The following is an 18,170-nucleotide window of genomic DNA, read 5'->3' on the forward strand; positions in this document are numbered from 1 at the left end:
GTCATTTAGAAAGTAACCTACCCAACCCTGCGTGGGTGCGTGTGTGGTGTGTTTGAGGAGGTATCTTTTTTCTCGCTTATACAGTATGAAAATTACATTCCAAATGTTTCCAAAACTGTATCGCAAGTGAGGCGTATTTGCATTTAGACAGAGCGTCGGGATTGTAGTTCACGAGGGAGCCAGCTGTGATCAGTACCATCAGCTGAAAACCCAAGCGAGGCCAGTTTATGGCAAACTTACCCCTGTCTGGAGCACAACGTGAGTATGGCAACCTTACCCCTGTCTGGCCAAGACAGGTATGAAAGATGTTAAAAACCATTCCATTAAAGAGCAACTGAAGGCATTAAGGCATAAACAATTTCTCTGGTAGAAAATGGATCATGTGGCATCGATGTTAGCCAGAAACATTTATTCTAGTGTCAAAATTGACTACAAAGTGTAAATATGATAATTCTGGTCATGAAGTCAGTCTAGTCCAAAATGGAAAGAGTGAAGAAGTAGAGGGGTTAGGGAATTAGAAATTGGTTGATTGAAGTAGAGGGAGCAGGAAAGAGAGAGAGGGAGAGGGAGAGAGAGAGAGAGAAAGAGAGAGAGAGCGAGAGAGAGAGAGAGAGAGACAGAGAGAGAGACAGAGAGAAATGAGAGTCAGTCAGACCTGAGTAGAGAGTAACAGAAAGTGTTCTTGGGTAATGAATGATTTATGACCTATTGTTTTTGCTTTGTCATTATGGGGTATTGTGTGTAGATTGATGAGGACTGTGCCTTTGGAAAGTATTCAGACCCCCTTCACTTTTTCCACATTTTGTTAACTTACAGCCTCATTCTAAAATTGATTAAATAGTTTTTCCTCTCATCAATCTTCACACAATACCCCATACTGACAAAGCAATAACTGTTCTTTTTTCATTTTTGCAAATTTATAAAAAATTAAAACGTAAATATTACATTTACATAGGTATTCAGACGCTTTACTCAGACCTTTGTTGACACACATTTGGCAGTGATTACAGCCTTGAGTCTTCTTGGGTATGAAGCTACAAGCTTGGCACAGCTGTATTTGGGGAGTTTCTCCCATTCTTCTCTGCAGATCCTCTCAAGCTCTGTCAGGTTGGATGGGGAGCATTGCTACACAGCTATTTGAAGGTCTCTCCAGAGATGTTCCATCGGGTTCAAGTCCAGGCTCTGGCTGGGCCACACAAGGACATTCAGAGACGTATCCCGAAGCCACTCCTGCATTGTCTTGGCTGTGTGCTTAGGATCGTTGTCCTGTTGGAAGGTGAACCTTCATCCCAGGCTGAGGTCATGAGGGCTCTGGAGCAGGTTTTCATCAAGGATCTCTCTGTACTTCGCTCCATTCATCTTTGCCTCAATCCTGACTAGTTTCCCAGTCCCTGCCACTGATAAACATCCCCACAGCACGATGCTGCCACCACCATGCTTCATCGTGGGGATGGTGCCAGGTTTCCTCCAGACCAAAGAGTTCATTCTTGGTTTCATCAGACCAAATAATCTTGTTTCTCATGCTCTTGATTGATTGATGGAGTGCTGCAGAGATGGTTGTCCATCTAGAAGGTTCTCCCATCTCCACAGAGGAACTCTGGAGCTCTGTCAGAGTGACAATCAGGTTCTTGGTCACCTCCCTGACCAAGGCCCTTCTCCCCCGTTGGCTTAGTTTGGCCGGGTGGCTATCTCTAGGAAGAGTCTTGGTGGTTCCAAACTACTTCCATTTAAGAATGATGGAGGCCACTGTGTTCTTGGGGACCTTCAATGCTGCAGAAATGTTTTGGTACCGTTCCCCAGATCTGTGCCTCGACAAAATCCTTTCTCGGAGCTCTATGGACAATTCCTTCAACCTCATGGCTTGGTTTTTGTTCTGACATGCACTGTCAACTGTGGGACCTTAAATAGACAGGTGTGTGCCTTTCCAAATCCTGTACAATCAATTGAATTTACCACAGGTGGACTCCAATCAAGTTATAGAAGCATCTCAAGGATGATCACTGGAAAAAYGATGCACCTGATCTCAATTTCGAGTCTCATAGCAAGGGGCTGAATACTTTTCAGACCCTTTTCAGACCCAAATGGTTTTTACTTTGTCATTATGGGGTATTGTGTGTAGATTAGTGAGGAGTTTATTTATTTAATCCATTTTATAATAAGGCTGTAATGTAACAAAATGTGTACAAATTCAAGGGGTCTGAATTCTTTCCGAAGGCACTGTATTAATGGCAAAATAACATGCAACACTGGCTGAGTTGATGGATGTTGTTATCAGATTAACACGTTTTCCATCATGCACTATGTTCAACTAGTTCAATGCTCAACCAATCTGTAAGTCTCAGACAGAGCATTGATAGATAGAGGTGTTTTATTGTAGGCCTAAAACTTTAAATACATTGAATGCACAGTTTTTCAGCTTTATTTAGTTATAGTGTGTCACCTTGTAAAATGTTGGTGCTTTCTGTCTGAGTGAATCTGTGTCTTGTCGGACATAGGCTAGTGCCTCTCAGTTCTCTGTCTGCCGCTGTCTATCTCTGTCTCTCTGTCATTCTGTCTCTCTGTCATTATGTCTCTCTCTCTCTCTCTCTCTCTATGTTTCTCTGCTCGATGATGTTGCCCATTGCTATTCTTCACCAGATAGTGAATCGTTCAAGCCCCATTTGCTCTGAATGTCTTTTAGCATAATTCAATAAAGATTTGCGGCATTCTGTCATCTGTTACCATGACGACATCTCTACCGGGGCCAATCAGGGCCCGTGGAATCCTCGTCATCGGTAATATTAGCGATAATAACGTTAATGGCGTTTCTGAAAATGCAGCGCTCCTGATTATTATTACGATGGTAATGATGATGATGATTAGACATTGTTGTTTCGTTACGCTGCCCCATCTCCCCCTCCCATATCAACATCCTCCTGTAGTACTCTTAATGCAGGACAGGTTAATGACCCTCCCCCCTTACTCTCTCCCATCAGACATTACTGAGGTTCTTAATGGACTGGAGACTCATTGCCTTTTACTGTGATGACCTTCATGGCTGTCACCAAGCAGTCCACTATGAGAAGTATGAAGAACCATCAGCATTGAAGTATCATCAACACTTGTCAAAAGCAGTCTTAAAAAGAAATCCCCATACAAATGGTTTCTCTCTCTCACACACACACATACACACTCCCTCAACGTTTTTCAAACTTATAAATGTATAAACTTCCATCGAACTTTATGCGTTACATTTATTTTCATATTGACTTCTGTTCCTATTTTCATCAATTGTCTCTAATTATCTCATTAAGCATATCTTAATCAGAACTAATGACTTAGATTTGTCTGAGAACCGCTCTTGATAATCAGTGTCAGTTTCTCTATCAGTGTCTCAGTTGCTCACCAAAAACCTTATAAGGCTCTTACATGCTGACCAGACCGCTCGCATGTTGATTTTGTCCACCCACACTAGATGCGATCAGGACACGCAGGTTGAAATATCAGCCGCACACAAGCCTAAGATCTTCATGCGCAACGCCATGCGAGACTAAGATCAACACACAAGCCCAAGATCAACAAAGCTTGCCACCATTGGACTCTGGAGTAATGGAAACATGTTCTCTGAACTGATGAATCACGCTTCACCATGTGGCAGTTCGACGGACTTATCCGGATTTGGCAGATGCCAGGAGAATGCTACCTGCCCCAATGCATAGTGCCAACTGTAAAGTTTGGTGGAGGATGAATAATGGTCTGGGGCTGTTTTTCATGGTTTGGGCTAGACTCCTTAGTTCCAGTGATGGGAAATCTTAACACTACAGCATACAATGACATTCTAGAAGATTCTGTGCATGACAATGCCCCCATGAACAAAATTATGTCCATACAGAAATGGTTTGTTGAGATCGGTGTGGAAGAACTTGACTGCCTGCACAGAGCCCTGACCTCAACCCCATTGGATACCTTTGGGATGAATTGGAACGCCGACTGCGATTCAGGCCTAATCGCCTAACATTAGTGTCCGACCTCAACAATGCTCTTTTGGCTGAATGGAAGCATTGCCCCATAGCAATGTTCCAACATCAAGTGGAAAGCACTCCAGGTGTRGCTTGTTTTCCCCAGTGTATTTATCCCTGTGTTTCCTGTCTCTCTGTGCCAGTTCATCTTGCACGTTCCAAGTCAACCAGCGGTTTTCCCGTTCACCTTCTTTTTGCTATTCTCCTTTATCCTAGTCCTCCCGGTTTTGACCCACGCCTGTTTCTGGAATCTGTACCCGCCTGCCTGACCATTCTGCCTGCCTTGACCACGAGCCTGTCTGCCGCTCTGCACCTCCTGGACTCTGATCTGGTTTTGACCTTTTGCCTGTCCACAACCATTCTCTTGCCTACTCCTTTTGGATTAATAAACATTGTAAGACTCCAACCATCTGCCTCCTGTGTCTGCATCTGGGTCTCGCCTTGTGCCTCGATACTCATGAATGATGTTGGACACCATTACTCTAACCTTACAGCCATGCTGCACCACTGCTCTACCATAGGTGCTATCTAGAGCCTAAAATGATTCTTCAGTTATCCCCATTGAWGAACCCTTTTTGGTTCCAGGTAGAACCCTTTTGGGTTACCTTTCCACAAAGAGTTTTATGTGGAACCAAAAAAGGTTCTCCCTGGAATCCAAAAGTGTTCTCCTATGGGGACAGCCGAAGAACCCTCTTGGAACACTTTTTTCTWAGAGTGCATTACTCATGCTCAATCAACCTTTGTTGATTGAAATGTTGGCTAGTTGCACTCAATGATATCAAAGGGAACGTTATTGTTCTATGAACTGGTCAGAGTAAAAAAAACTGTGTGTGTGTTAATAGTGTATATCAGAGRGTCTCCTTTGTGCTCCAAAGTGAGCTTTTAACGTCCTCAACAGAACGATCTAGAATAGTAAGACGTTATTAGATATATATGAAGTAAACTATATGCTAATGTATGACTAATGAAAATCATTTGATCTATTAACTGTAATTTGGCCGTGTTCTACTTCTCGCTCTTCTACAGCAGAGTTTATAGAAAGAAATTAGAGGTAGTTTGTCTCACGCATTAGTCTTTCTGTGCACAACGCATAACATAAACCCTGAATTAATATGTGAGAAATTATCTTAGAAAATTATGATTTACTCTCGGGAGAGAAAGGTTTATTAAAATACGCAAAAAATAATCTGAAGAGAGAAAATGTGCAGTTGATTAAAGAGTCCTCGCCTTGAACAACATTAAAGAATAATTAAGATGATTTCACTTCGTAGGCCTATGCAGTGGCAGTTATTGTTTGGAGGTGTTTTTAAAAAGAGTAAAATTGCCTCTCTGAAGGACTTAATGAATGGTGTTTAAATATATCATATGATATGATTTATTTGAAAAAAATAATTAAAACACAGAACAACCAGTCTGGCTTGAGAGGAGGGCGCAGCCAGGGAGAAAGTCAGTCTGTCAGACAAGCCAGGAGCTCTTCATCAGGGCCCATCGTTTTGACCAGACGTTTTCCTCCGTAGGTAGCTGATCCTCCATAGTAGCCGCTCCTCCGTAGGTAGCTGATCCTCCACTAGTACGCCGCTCCTCCGTAGGTAGCTGATCCTCCATAGTAGCCGCCTCGAAGGTCCTGATCTCCATAGTAGCCGCTCCTCCGTAGGTAGCTGATCCTCCATGAGTAGCCCCCGCTCCTTCCGTCCGCTCCGTAGTGCTCCGCGCATTCAGTAGACCGCTCCTCCGTAGGTAGCTGATCCTCCATAGTAGCCGCTCCTCCGTAGGTAGCTGATCCTCCATAGTAGCCGCTCCTCCGTAGGTAGCTGATCCTCCATAGTAGGCCGCTCCTCCGTAGGTAGCTGATCCTCCATAGTAGACCGCTCCTCCGTAGGTACTGATCCTCCATAGTAGCCGCTCCTCCGTAGGTAGCTGATCCTCCATAGTAGCCGCCTCCGTTACCGCCCGTAGCTGATCCTCCTATAGTAGACCGCTCCTCCGTAGGTAGCTGATCCTCCATAGTAGCCGCTCCTCCGTAGGTAGCTGATCCTCCATAGTAGCCGCTCCTCCGTAGGTAGCTGATCCTCCATAGTAGCCGCTCCTCGTAGGTAGCTGATCCTCCATAGTAGCCGCTCCTCCGTAGGTAGCTGATCCTCTATAGTAGCCGCTCCTCCGTAGGTAGCTGATTCCTCCATAGTAGCCGCTCCTCCGTAGGTAGCTGAGTCCTCCATAGTAGCCGGCTCTCCCGTAGGTAGCTGATCTCTATAGTAGCCGCTCCTCCGTGGTGTGCTGATCCTCCTATAGTAGCCGCTCCTCCGTAGGTAGCTGATCCTCCATAGTAGCCGCTCCTCCGTAGGTAGCTGATCCTCTATAGTAGCCGCTCCTCCGTAGGTAGCTGATCTCTCATAGTAGCCGCTCCTCCGTAGGTAGCTGATCCTCCATAGTAGCGCTCCTCCGGTAGTAGCTGATCCTCCATAGTAGCCGCTCCTTCCGTAGGTAGCTGATCCTCCATAGTAGCGCTCCTCCCGTAGGTAGCTGATCTCCATAGTAGCCGCTCCTCCGTAGGTAGCTGATCCTCCATAGTAGCGCTCCTCCGTAGGTAGCTGATCTCCATAGTAGCCGCTCCTCCGTAGGTAGCTGATCCTCCATAGTAGGCCGCTCTCTGCTCGTAGCCGGGTAGCTGATCCTCCATAGTAGCCGCTCCTCCGTAGGTAGGCTGATCCTTGCCATAGTTAAGCCGCTCCTCTGTAGGTCGTCTGATCGCTCCATTGCTGACAGTGTAGCATCCAACTGGGTGATGCATCGGCTGCAGTAAAGTGCCAGAAACTCAACCACACATCAGCAGTGGTCAGGAACAAACTCTGCCTCTCTGACATCTGAGACATAGCACTCTCCACTTTCCAACCGGCAGATAAAACAAAAAGCTGGGGTTGTTGCTTCATTATTTAAATAAAAACATTAAGCCATCCAGCTAGCCAAGGCAAACAAACAGATTTAACAGCAAAGTCTTGTAACTTTGACATTGAAGACGACCATATTTATGTGATCAAAACAGAGATTTATCAACAACAAAAAATTGATTGTGGTTAGATGACTCCTGACACTAGTGCTATATGATAACAAATTATAACGTTTCTGCGCATCTACTTATCACATCAACAGAATGAGGAAACATGCCTGTGAGGTGGCTGATGTGAAGTAGGAGTTCAATTTGATGAGACTGAACCTGTGTGGRTGGTGTTCGTCACGTGATGGTCCCAGGTGTCACAAACCATTATAAGTAAAGTAATGAAATGGGGGGGGGGGGTCATTGCCATGAGCCCGTATTCCCCAATTAAGGTGCCACCAACCTCCTGTGCTATACAACATAAGAGCAATAGCCAACAACGTATTTCCCCATGTTACATGTTACATTGTGAAATGACAAGATTGACTTAAAATCAAAACAACAACAACTCAGTTCATGTCATTCACTACACACAGTTGAAGTCAGAAGTTTACATACACTTAGGTTGGAGTCATTAAAACTCGTTTTTCAACCAATCCACACATTTCTTGTTAATAAACTATAGTTTTGGCAAGTCGGTTAGGACATCTAGTTTGTGCATGACACAAGTAATATTTCCAACTATTGTTTACAATTCCAGTAGGTCAGAAGTTTACATACACTAAGTTGACTGTGCGTTTAAAAGGCTTGGAAAACTCTAGAAAATTATGTCATGGCTTTAGAATCTTCTGATAGGCTAATTGACATAATTTGAGTCAATTGGAGGTGTACCTGTGGATGTGTTTCAAGGCCTACCTTCAAACTCAGTGCCTCTTTGCTTGACATCATGGGAAAATGAAAAGAAATCAGCCAAGACCTCCACAAGTCTGGTTCATCCTTGGGAGCAATTTCCAAACGCCTGAAGGTACCACGTTCATCTGTATAAACAATAGTACTCAAGTATAAACGCCATGGGACCACGCAGCCGTCATACCGCTGAGGAAGGAGACGTGTTCTGTCTCCTAGAGATGAACGTACTTTGGTGTGAAAAGTGCAAATCAATCCAGAACAACAGCAAAGGACCTTGTGAAGATGCTGGAGGAAACAGGTACAAAAGTATCTATATCCACTCTAAAACGAGTCCTATATCGACATAACCTGAAAGGCCGCTCAGCAAGGAAGAAGCCACTGCTCCAAAACCGCCATAAAAAAGCCAGACTACGGTTTGCAACTGCACATGGGGACAAAGATAGTACTTTTTGGAGAAATGTCCCCTGGTCTGATGAAGCAAAAATAGAACTGTTTGGCTATAATGACCATCGTTATGTTTGGAGGAAAAATGGGGATGCTTGCAAGCCCGGAAGAAGCCGTCCAACGTGAAGCACGGGGGTGCCACATCATGTTGTGGCGGGGTGCTTTGCTGCAGGAGGGACTGGTGCACTTCACAAAATAGGATGTTATCATGAGGAAGGGAAATTATTGTGGAGTATTATTGAAGCAACATCTCAAGACATCAGTCAGAGAAGTTAAAGCTTGGTCGCCAATGGGTCTTCAAATGGACAATGACCCAAACATACTTCCAAAGTTGTGGCCAAAATGCATAAGGACAGCAAAGTCAAGGTATTGGAGTGCCCAACACAAAGCCCTGACCTCGATCTATAGAAAACTTGTGGCAGACTTGAAAAAGCATGTGCGAGCAAGGAGACTTACAAACCTGACTCAGTTACACCATCTCTGTCAGGAGGAATGGGCCAAAATTCTCCTCAACTTGTTAACCATAATTGGGTATCAACCACATTTATGGGGTTCACTCATGTATTCTGACATTTCACATTCTTAAAATAAAGTGGTGATCCTAACTGACCTAAGACAGGGAATTTTTACTATGATTAAATGTCAGGAATTGTTTAAAACTGAGTTTAAATGTATTTGGCTAAGGTGTATGTAAACTTCCAACTTCAACTGTAGTACATTTATTTTCAAGGGAATAATAACTGAGCAGTTGTGAACATGTCAGAAAAAAGATGTCTGTCTGTCTGGGAAAAGCCAGCTTAGATTGAAAATAATATTTGTAACCATAGATACCACAGAAAAAACAACCAAATCAACAGTAGCTCCATTTTATAAGTGTTTAATGTGTGACGAAGCAAATCATAAATCACAGGTATAAATACAAAATTAATTAACATCCACATTCATTGCATTTCTGAACAGATAAATTATTAAAGATGTTTAAAACAACCACTTCGATCAAGTTACTCATAAATCGATGGAATTAACTATTTTAAAACAAATACATTTTTACAAAGATGGTAGGTTAAATCAAAGGCAGTTATACACACACATCACTTGCATATTAGCCTTTTCTTCTACAGTTGATCAACTGAAGTATTAAATTGCATGAGTGAAATCATTTGCATACACAATTTGAGAGAAGCCACTCAAATGTGTTGATTGTTGACCATAAAATACCTTAAGACAATTGATTTTACCGTCAGTCAAAGAGACACCTAAAAGTGGACGTTGTGACAGAAAGATATAAGAAAGCATAGTTGAGTTTGGTGACAGAGAAAGAAATCAAAACAAACTTATCAATATTCACATTTCAGTATCATCAGAATCCAGWGAGGCCGATCTAGCCATAGGACCAGGCGGGTAGTGACACATACTACAAGGCATTTGTTGGCATAATGTGTTTAAAATGGGATCCTCAACAGTTAAAGTATCTTGTGTAACTACATAATCTCATTTCTTTTCACAAAGACAGTCCTTTATTTCAATATTTCATTACAAATAAGGGAATCACCTATTATGACACATCATTACTCCAGTTCTTCAGAAAATGAATATTATTTTCTGCAGTAGCGCTGTGAAAATATCTAGTTGAGTCATTGGGTTTGAAAGGACAACTAGTGGATGGGGCCATGCTATTCATCAGAGTCATGTGGTTGGGTTGTCTCCGGCTGTGATTGGTTAGAGTCATGTTGCTCCTCCTCCTTTAGGGTGACGACGGCGTTAGTCTGGGTGTTCACATCCAACTCTTTCCCCCCCTCCCACTCTATTTCCTCTTCCCCCTCCATGTCCTCCTCCTCCTGTCCATCTATCTGTCCAGCGGGATCTACGGCTCTTCCCTCTTCCTTCTCCCCTGTAGTTCTGTCAGGCTGGGTTGGGCCTGCTCCAATACAGAAGAGCAGGTCCTGGTCCCTGTGGTTCTGGCTGGGAAGTTGGTTGTGGTGGATCTCACTGTAGTCCTGTCTATGGTTCTGGTGTGTGTAGCTGTGGTGGTGGCAATGGAAGAAGCTGAGGATGGTGTGTTTTGGCAGGCCCAGCTGGGCTGACAGGGTGTGGACAGCCTCCTCATCTGGGTTCAGACCCACGTCCTGGATGAAGCTCTGCAGGATCCCCTGCGCCTCCTGGGACACCCGAAACCCCTCACCCCCCTCATGCCCGCCATTGCCCTCCCCGTTACTCTGTCTGGCCCCCGACCAACCTCCCTCGCCTCCTTCCTTGTCATTACTACCCCCAGCCCTACTCCTATTGCCCAGGCCAGTAATGTCCTCTACCCTCCCATCAACCTTACTACCCCCCAACCAGGTTTTCAGTTGGCCCCCACCCCCCTCAGTCTCGGCTGGTGATGCTGTGGACGGTTGTCGTGGAGGCAGGCGAGGCCCCGCCTGGGGCTGCAAGGGCTGCTGGGACCGAGGGGTCAGGAGTCGTTGATGGTGTTGCTGTGGCAACGGGGAGTGGCGTTGGAGCTGGTGGAGACAGATGGAAGTGGAGTTCTAAACAAACGAATGGGAGCTGATGATAGGTTGTGTTACAGGAGGTCCAAACTACACGTATCAACACTATCGTCAAACAGCTACACAACTCTACATTCAATTATCTACATACGCATGTGTACCGCATGTACATTTACAGAGTAGAATTATGTGTTTGTGTTGTGTGTGCGCTTCCATCCGTATACGTGTGTGTGTGTGTGTAGGCTATACCGGGTAGACTGACCAGTGTGTAGTCGTTGACAAGCTGTGTGAGTCTGTCTCTCCAAAGTTGTTTTTGTGTTTGTGTTGACTGTGTATTACTGTATTAGTGTGTGTATGTACAGATGTAGGATCTTAATTTGACCAGCATTGTCGTAGCAAAACAATCCTGCAGCAACTGGATTTTAATGTTTAGTCAATAATGTTGCTTGATCGGTGGTTAGGCTATTAGCTGGCTAAAATTAAGCTACATGAAAAGTGCATTACTGTTAATATGACCGTGTGTTGTGCAGGTTTTCAGGGAATTTATGTATATCAAAAAAACGAATTGGCATTTGTTGTGGCGCAGGAAAATTCTTAGCAACAACAGAGTGATCAAATTAAGATCCTACATCTGTACAGGCTATACAGAGTAGACTGACCAGTGTGTTGTCGTTGACTAGCTGTATCAGTCTGTCTGTACAGTGTTGCTGCAGAGCGTTGCTCTCCTGTTCGTAGATGGCATCTCGTTCCGTCTGGGCCAGACTCAGGAAGCGCCGGATCATACACAGGTTCTCCCACAGGGTCCGGTTCTCCGGGGACGGATCCTCCTTCCAGCGCAGAAGCTCACACAGCCAGCCCTGCAGAACACATATCAGAACCCAGTCAGAGAAACCATAGAAAAGGAACCTTTTCAGAACCCCTTCAATAAAATAAAATGTTATTTGTCACGTGCTTCGTAAACTGCAGGTGTAGACTTACTGTGAAATGCTTACTTACGGGCCCTTCCCAACAATGCAGAGAGAAAGAAAATAGAGAAATAATAGAAAAGTAAAACACATAATAATAAAAGTAATAATAGATACACAATGAGAAACAATAACAATACACGAGGTACATGTACCGAGTCGATGTGCTGGGGTACGAGGTAATTGAGGTWGATATGTACATATAACTAAGGATACATTTACAGATAGTAAACAGTAGCAGCAGCGTATTTGATGAGTCAAAGTTAGTGCACAAAGAGTCAATGCAGATATTCCCGCTACCCTCTGTAGCGCCTTGAGGTCGGATGCCAAGCAGTTGCCATACCAGGCGGTGATGCAGCCAGTCAAGATGCTCTCAATGGTGCAGATGTAGAACTTTTTGAGGATCTGAGGACCCATGCCAAATCTTTTCAGTCTCATAAGGGGGAAGAAAATTGGCGTGCCCTCAACACGACTGTGTTGGTGTGTTTGGACCATGTTAGAAACTTGAAGCTATCGACCTGCTCCACTACAGCATCGTCAAGCAAGATACTAAAATTAAAGTTGACTATCTTCAGTAAATATAGTAAATCAGATGTTCTGTGCTTTTCATGAGTAGAAAACAACAGTTATTCATGCTTTATACAAAGCAAGTACACTTCAAACTCATAGCAGAACCCTTCTCTGTATTAGGAGCTGGAGGAGAGGAGAAGACAGAGAGGGAAAGCAGCAACAATGCCAAGCGCTCCACCTCTACACAATTACAGTGGCACACACACACCAGAGAGGGGAGAGAGGTTAGAGAGAGAAAAGTAGTGGTGGAGCGAAGGCGTAAAGAAGGGGTTAGAGAGGAGAGAGTGTTAGAGACGAGAAAGTAGGTGGAGCGGAAGTGGGGTTAAAGAGAGGGGTTAGAGAGGGAGAGAGGGTTAGAGAGAGAAAGTAGGTGGAGTGGAAGGGGGTTAAAGGAGGGTTAGAGAGGGGAGAGAGGGTTAGAGAGAGAGAAGTAGGTGGAGCGGAAGGGGTTAAAGAGAGGGTTAGAGAGGGAGAGAGGGTTAGAGAGAGAAAAGTAGGGAGCGAAGGGGGTAAAGGAGGGGGGGGTAGAGAGAGAGAGGAACGAGGTTATCCTTACTATAGGGATGCCTATGGAAACCCGGGAGTGCCAATCTTCAGCCTTGACAAAGTTCCCCTCTTCCTTTCTGGTCTGAAACATCAAAGGAATATATTCTTTGAGTGGCATGAACGAGACAGAACTTCAATACCCACACTCCCTTCTCTGTCTGTCTGACCTGTGTGTGCATGTGAGTAGTGTTGTTGGGTGAATGGTGGTTGACGCGTCAGACTCCTCTCCCTCTCCTCCTGGAGATACGTCGCGGTCGCTCTCAGTAGCTGGAGGAAACATCTGCATGGACCGCAGGTTGACCAGGAGAGACTGAGAGGCACTCTTCGATCCTCCTCTTACGCAGGATCTCAGACAGCAGGCCCTGACACACAGAGATGACACCATCAGGTACACACATCCTAAGAGGATACACCGGGGCATCGCAAAAACACTAGGTTTTTAGCCGCTACAGACATGTAACAGAGCATACATCACTTTATCAACCTGGGCCTGGGTTCCTCCCGAAGAGAACGTTGAAACCCTATGATTAAATGAATGGAAGCCTCTACTTGTGGCAGTTACGCGTCCAGCGTAGCAGCCCTGTAATGTTGACCAGGCCAAGAGACACTCAGATCAGCTCTGAAAATATACAAATTAACATCAAAAAAAGAACCTTATAGAAAGTTTACTAAAAACAAACCTGGCTGAGGTCATTTAGAACAGGAGTTTCTCTGAACAGACACACCCACCCAGACAGCACATGTTCACAGTGTATTTTCAGTGCTAGTAACACAGTAGTATTTTGTTCAAGTGCTAATTAAACACAGTAGATTTTCTGTTCAGGTGCTAGATAAACACAGTAGTATTTTTCTGTTCAGGTGCTAGAGTAACACAGTAGTATTTTTCTGCAGGTGCTAGAGTAAACACAGTAGATTTTCTTTCAGGGTGCTAGAGTAACCACAGTAGTATTTTCTGTCAGTGCAGAGAACACAGTAGTATTTTTCTGTCAGGTGCTAGAGTAAAACACAGTAGATTTATTTCGTCCAAGGTGCTAGAGTAAACACAGTAGTATTTTTCTGTCCAGAGTCTAGAGTAAACACAGTAGTATTTTCTGTCCAAGGTGCTAAGTAAACACAGTAGTATTTTCTGTCCAAGGTGCTAGAGTAAACACAGTAGTATTTTTGCTTTCAGGTGCTAGAGTAAACACAGTTGTATTTTTCTGTCCAAGGTGCTAGAGTAAACACAGTAGTATTTCTGTCAGGTAGATAAACACAGTAGTTTTCTGTCCACAATGGTGCTAGAGTAACACAGTAGTATTTCTGTCAGAGGTGCTAGAGAAACACAAAAGTAGATTTTTTCTGTCAGGAGCTAGAGTAAACACAGTATGTATTCTGTCCAAGTGCTAGAGAAACACAGTAGTATTTTCTGTTCAGGTGCTAGAGTAACCACATAGTATTTTTTCGTCAAGTTTTCCTGAGTAAACACAAGTAGTGTTTTTCAGGGTGCTAGATGTAAACACAGTAGTATTTTTCTCCAAGGTGCTAGAGTAAACACAGTAGTATTTCTGTCAGGTGCTAGAGTAAACACAGTAGTTATTTTTCTGTCCAAGTGGCACTAGAGTAAACACAGTAGTATTTTTTCTGTTCAGGGGCTAGAGTAAACACAGTAGATTTTCTGTCCAAGTGGCTAGAGTAAACACAGTAGTATTTTCTGTTCAGGGTGCTAGAGTAAACACAGTAGTATTTTTCTGGTCCAAGGCTAGAGTAAAACAGTAGTATTTTTCTGTCAGGTGCTAGAGTAAACACAGTAGTATTTTTCTTTCAGGGTGCTAGAGTAACCACAGTAGTATTTTCTTTCAGGTGCTAGAGTAAACACAGTAGTATTTTCTGTTCAATGCTAGAGTAAACACAGTAGATAGCCACCTTCTAAAGCTCTGCTATAAACTGATTAGTCCCTTACTACATCATTATCGTCTGCTTCTTTCTTACAGGAGTCAGGACTCTCTTCCTTAAGATGGGACTCATCCCTCCCTCCCTCACTCCCTCCCCAGAAAGTAGCAATGTGTCTTCACTCCAGTTGTTTACAACTATACCCCTCTAATGTAGACCCCCCCCCCCACTCACACACACACACACACACACCACACACCACCATTAGCCTTTACACTCCAATTGGTATTCACACTCCAAGCCCCACTCACTCTACCCCTTGGCACCATGCCCAGGTGAAACATCCTTCCACGCCACACCCTATTTTACCTGCTGCTGAGCCCCGTTGTCATGCGACGGATGGCAGTGGGCTATAATGACAGCCTTGGTAATTCTAATAACACCCATATGAGCTGGTGATAATGATGAATAATAACAGTGGCTACGTCTCTCTAGAAGCCTTACTAACTGCAGGACACAGACAGCAGGAGAGAGAGGGAGGAGGCAGACAGAAAGAGAGAGAGTATCAAATGGGAGAGATGAAAATCAAGGATCGACCAGTCACATGAAGACACAACATGGATACAGAGAGAAATAGAATAGAAATATAAAATGAGAGGAAGATATATAGAGAAATGAACAGAGAGAGTAATGGAAGAATCGAGGATGGACAATGGGAGAGTAGAGACTCGGGGAGTGTATTAGGAGCGTATAGACTCTGAGGGAGTGTGATTAAGAGGTAGAGACTCTCTGAGGGAGTGTGATTAGAGAGGTAGAGACTCTCTAGGGAGTGTGATTAGAGAGAAGACTCTCTGAGGGAGTGTGAGTAGGAGTAGAGACTCTCTGAGGAGTGTGATTAGAGAGTAGAGACTCTCTGAGGGGTGATTAGAGAGTAGAGACTCTCTGAGGAGTGTGATTAGAGAGTAGAGACTCTCTGAGGGAGTGTGATTAGAGAGGTAGAGACTCTCTGGGGGAGTGTGATTAGAGAGTAGAGGACTCTCTGAGGGAGTGTGATTAGAGAGGTAGAGACTCTCTGAGGAGTGTTATTAGAGAGGTAAGACTCTCTGAGGAGTGTGATTGAGAAGGTAGAGAACTCTCTAGGGAGGTGATTAGAGAGGTTAGAGACTCTCTGAGGGAGTTGTATTAGAGAGTAGAGACTCTCTGAGGAGTGTGATTAAGAGTAAGACTCTCTGAGAGTTGTTAGAGAAGTAGACTCTCTGAGAGAGTGTGATCTAGGAGAGGTTGAGACTCTCTGAGGAGTAGTGATAGAGTAAGACCTCTGAGGAGTGATTAGAGAGTAGAGACTCTCTGAGGAGTTATTAGAGAGGTAGAGATCGCGAGGAGTGTTTAAGAGTAGAGACTCTCTGAGAGTGTGATTAGAGAGGTAGGATCTCTGGGGAGTTGATTAGAGAGGTAGAGACTCTCTGAGGGAGTGATTAATGAGGTATAGACTCTGAGGAGTTGATTAGAAGAGGTTAGACTCTGAGGTGAGTGTGATTAGAGAAGTAAGACTCTCTGAGGGAGTGTGATTAGGAGATATAGACTCTGAGGGAGTGTGATGAGTAGAGTAGAACTCTCTCGAAGGTAGGACTCTGGGATGATTAGAGGTCATAGACTCTGGGGAGTGTGATTAGAAGGTAGAACACTCTGGGAGTTGATTAGAGAGTAAGACTCTCTGAGGAGTGTGATTAGAGAGGTACAGCTCTCTGAGGAGTCTGTGATTAGAGAGGTATAGACTCTCGGGGAGTGTGATTAGAGAGGTATAGACTCTCTGAGGGAGTGTGATTAGAGAGGTATAGACTCTCTGAGGAGTGTGATAGAGAGTGTAGTAAGACTCTCTAGGGAGTGTGATTAGAGATAGGGTACAGACCCTCGAGGGAGTTGATTAGAGAGTATAGACTCTCTGGGGTGTATTAGAGAGTAAGACTCTGGGATGTGATTAGAGAGTTAGACTCTCTGAGGAGTGATTGAGAGTAGAGCCTCTCTGGGGGAGTTGATTAGAGAGTATAGACTCTCTGAGGAGTGTGATTAGAGATGTATAGGAAGACTCCTGAGGAGTGTGCTTAGAGAGGTAGAGACCTCTGAGGGAAGTGTGATTAGAGAGTAGAGACTCTCTGGGGAGTGTGATTAGAGAGTAGAGACTCTCTGAGGGAGTTTGATTAGAGAGTAGGGGTACAACTCTCTAGAGTCAGTGGTGGAGTGATAGAGAGTATAGGACTCTCTGGAGTGTAGACTCTGAGAGAGGTATAGACTCTGAGGATTGTGATTAGAGAGGTAGAGACCTCTTGAGGAGAGTGTGATAGAGAGTAGAGACTCTCTGAGGGAGTGTGAATTAGGAGGTAGAGACTCTCTGAGGAGTGTGATAGAGAGTAGGTAAACTTCTGAGGAGTGTGATTAGAGAGGTATAGACTCTCTGAGAGTGTGATTAGAGAGGTAGAGACTCTCTGAGGAGTTGATTAGAGAGGTAGAGACTCTCTGAGGAGTGTGATTAGAGAGGTAGAGACTCTCTAGAGTGTGATTAAAGTATAGACTCTCTGAGAGTTGATTAGAGAGGTAGAGACTCTCTGAGGAGTTGATAGAAGAGTATAGACTCTCGGGGAGTGATTAGAGAGGTAGTAGACTCTCTGGGGAGTGTGATCAGAGAGTAGTAGACTCTCTGAGGAATGTATTAGAGGGTATAGACTCTCTGAGCGGGAGTGTGATTAGAGAGTAGAGAGACTCTCTGAGGAGTGTGATTAGAGAGTAGGTACGACTCTCTGAGGGAGTGTGATTAGAGAGTAGAGACTCTCTGAGGGATGTGATTAGAAGGTATAGACTCTCTGAGGGTTGATTAGAGAGTAGAGACTCTCTGAGGAGGTGTATTAGAGAGGGTAGAGACTCTTGAGGAGTGTGATTAGAGAGTAGAGACTCTCTGAGGAGTGTGATTAGAGAGAAACTCTCTGAGGGTGTGATTGAGAAGTAGAGACTCTCTAGGGAAGTGTGATTAGAGAGTAATAGACTCTCTGGGGTGTGATTAGAGAGTAGAACTCTCTGGGAGTTATTAGAGAGGTAGTAGACTCTCTGGAGTGTCATTAGAAGGTAGAGACTCTCTGAGGAGTTGATTAGAGAGGTAGATAGGACTCGCTGAGGGAGTGTATTAAGAGGTAGAGACTCTCTGAGGAGTGTGATTAGAGAGGTAGCGTACAACTCTCTGAGGGAGTGTATTAGAGAGTAGAGATCTCTGAGGGAGTGTTAGAAGGTAGAGACTCTCTGAGGATAGTTATTAGAGAAGGTAAGACTCTCTGTGGAGTGTGATTAGAGAGTAGAGACTCTCTGAGGAGTGTGATTAGAAGTATAGACTCTCTGGGGAGTGTGATGAGAGAGGTAGACGACTCTCTGCGGGGAGTGTTGTTTTAGAAGAGTAGAACTCTCTGGGGCAGTTGATTAAGGTAGAGACCTCTGAGGGGTGTGATTAAAGGTAGAACTCTGA

The 18,170-nt window shown here is 44.3% G+C and overlaps 1 pseudogene; it reads right to left on the reverse strand.

Moving 5' to 3' along the window:
* Positions 1-9,121: 9,121 nt before the first annotated feature.
* LOC111954765 (DNA-binding protein SATB1-like) overlaps positions 9,122-18,170 on the reverse strand; it is a 30,038-nt pseudogene continuing 20,989 nt past the window's right edge.

The sequence above is a fragment of the Salvelinus sp. IW2-2015 genome, linkage group LG30 (genome assembly GCF_002910315.2).
Source record: "Salvelinus sp. IW2-2015 linkage group LG30, ASM291031v2, whole genome shotgun sequence".
Taxonomy (NCBI): Eukaryota; Metazoa; Chordata; class Actinopteri; order Salmoniformes; family Salmonidae; genus Salvelinus; species Salvelinus sp. IW2-2015.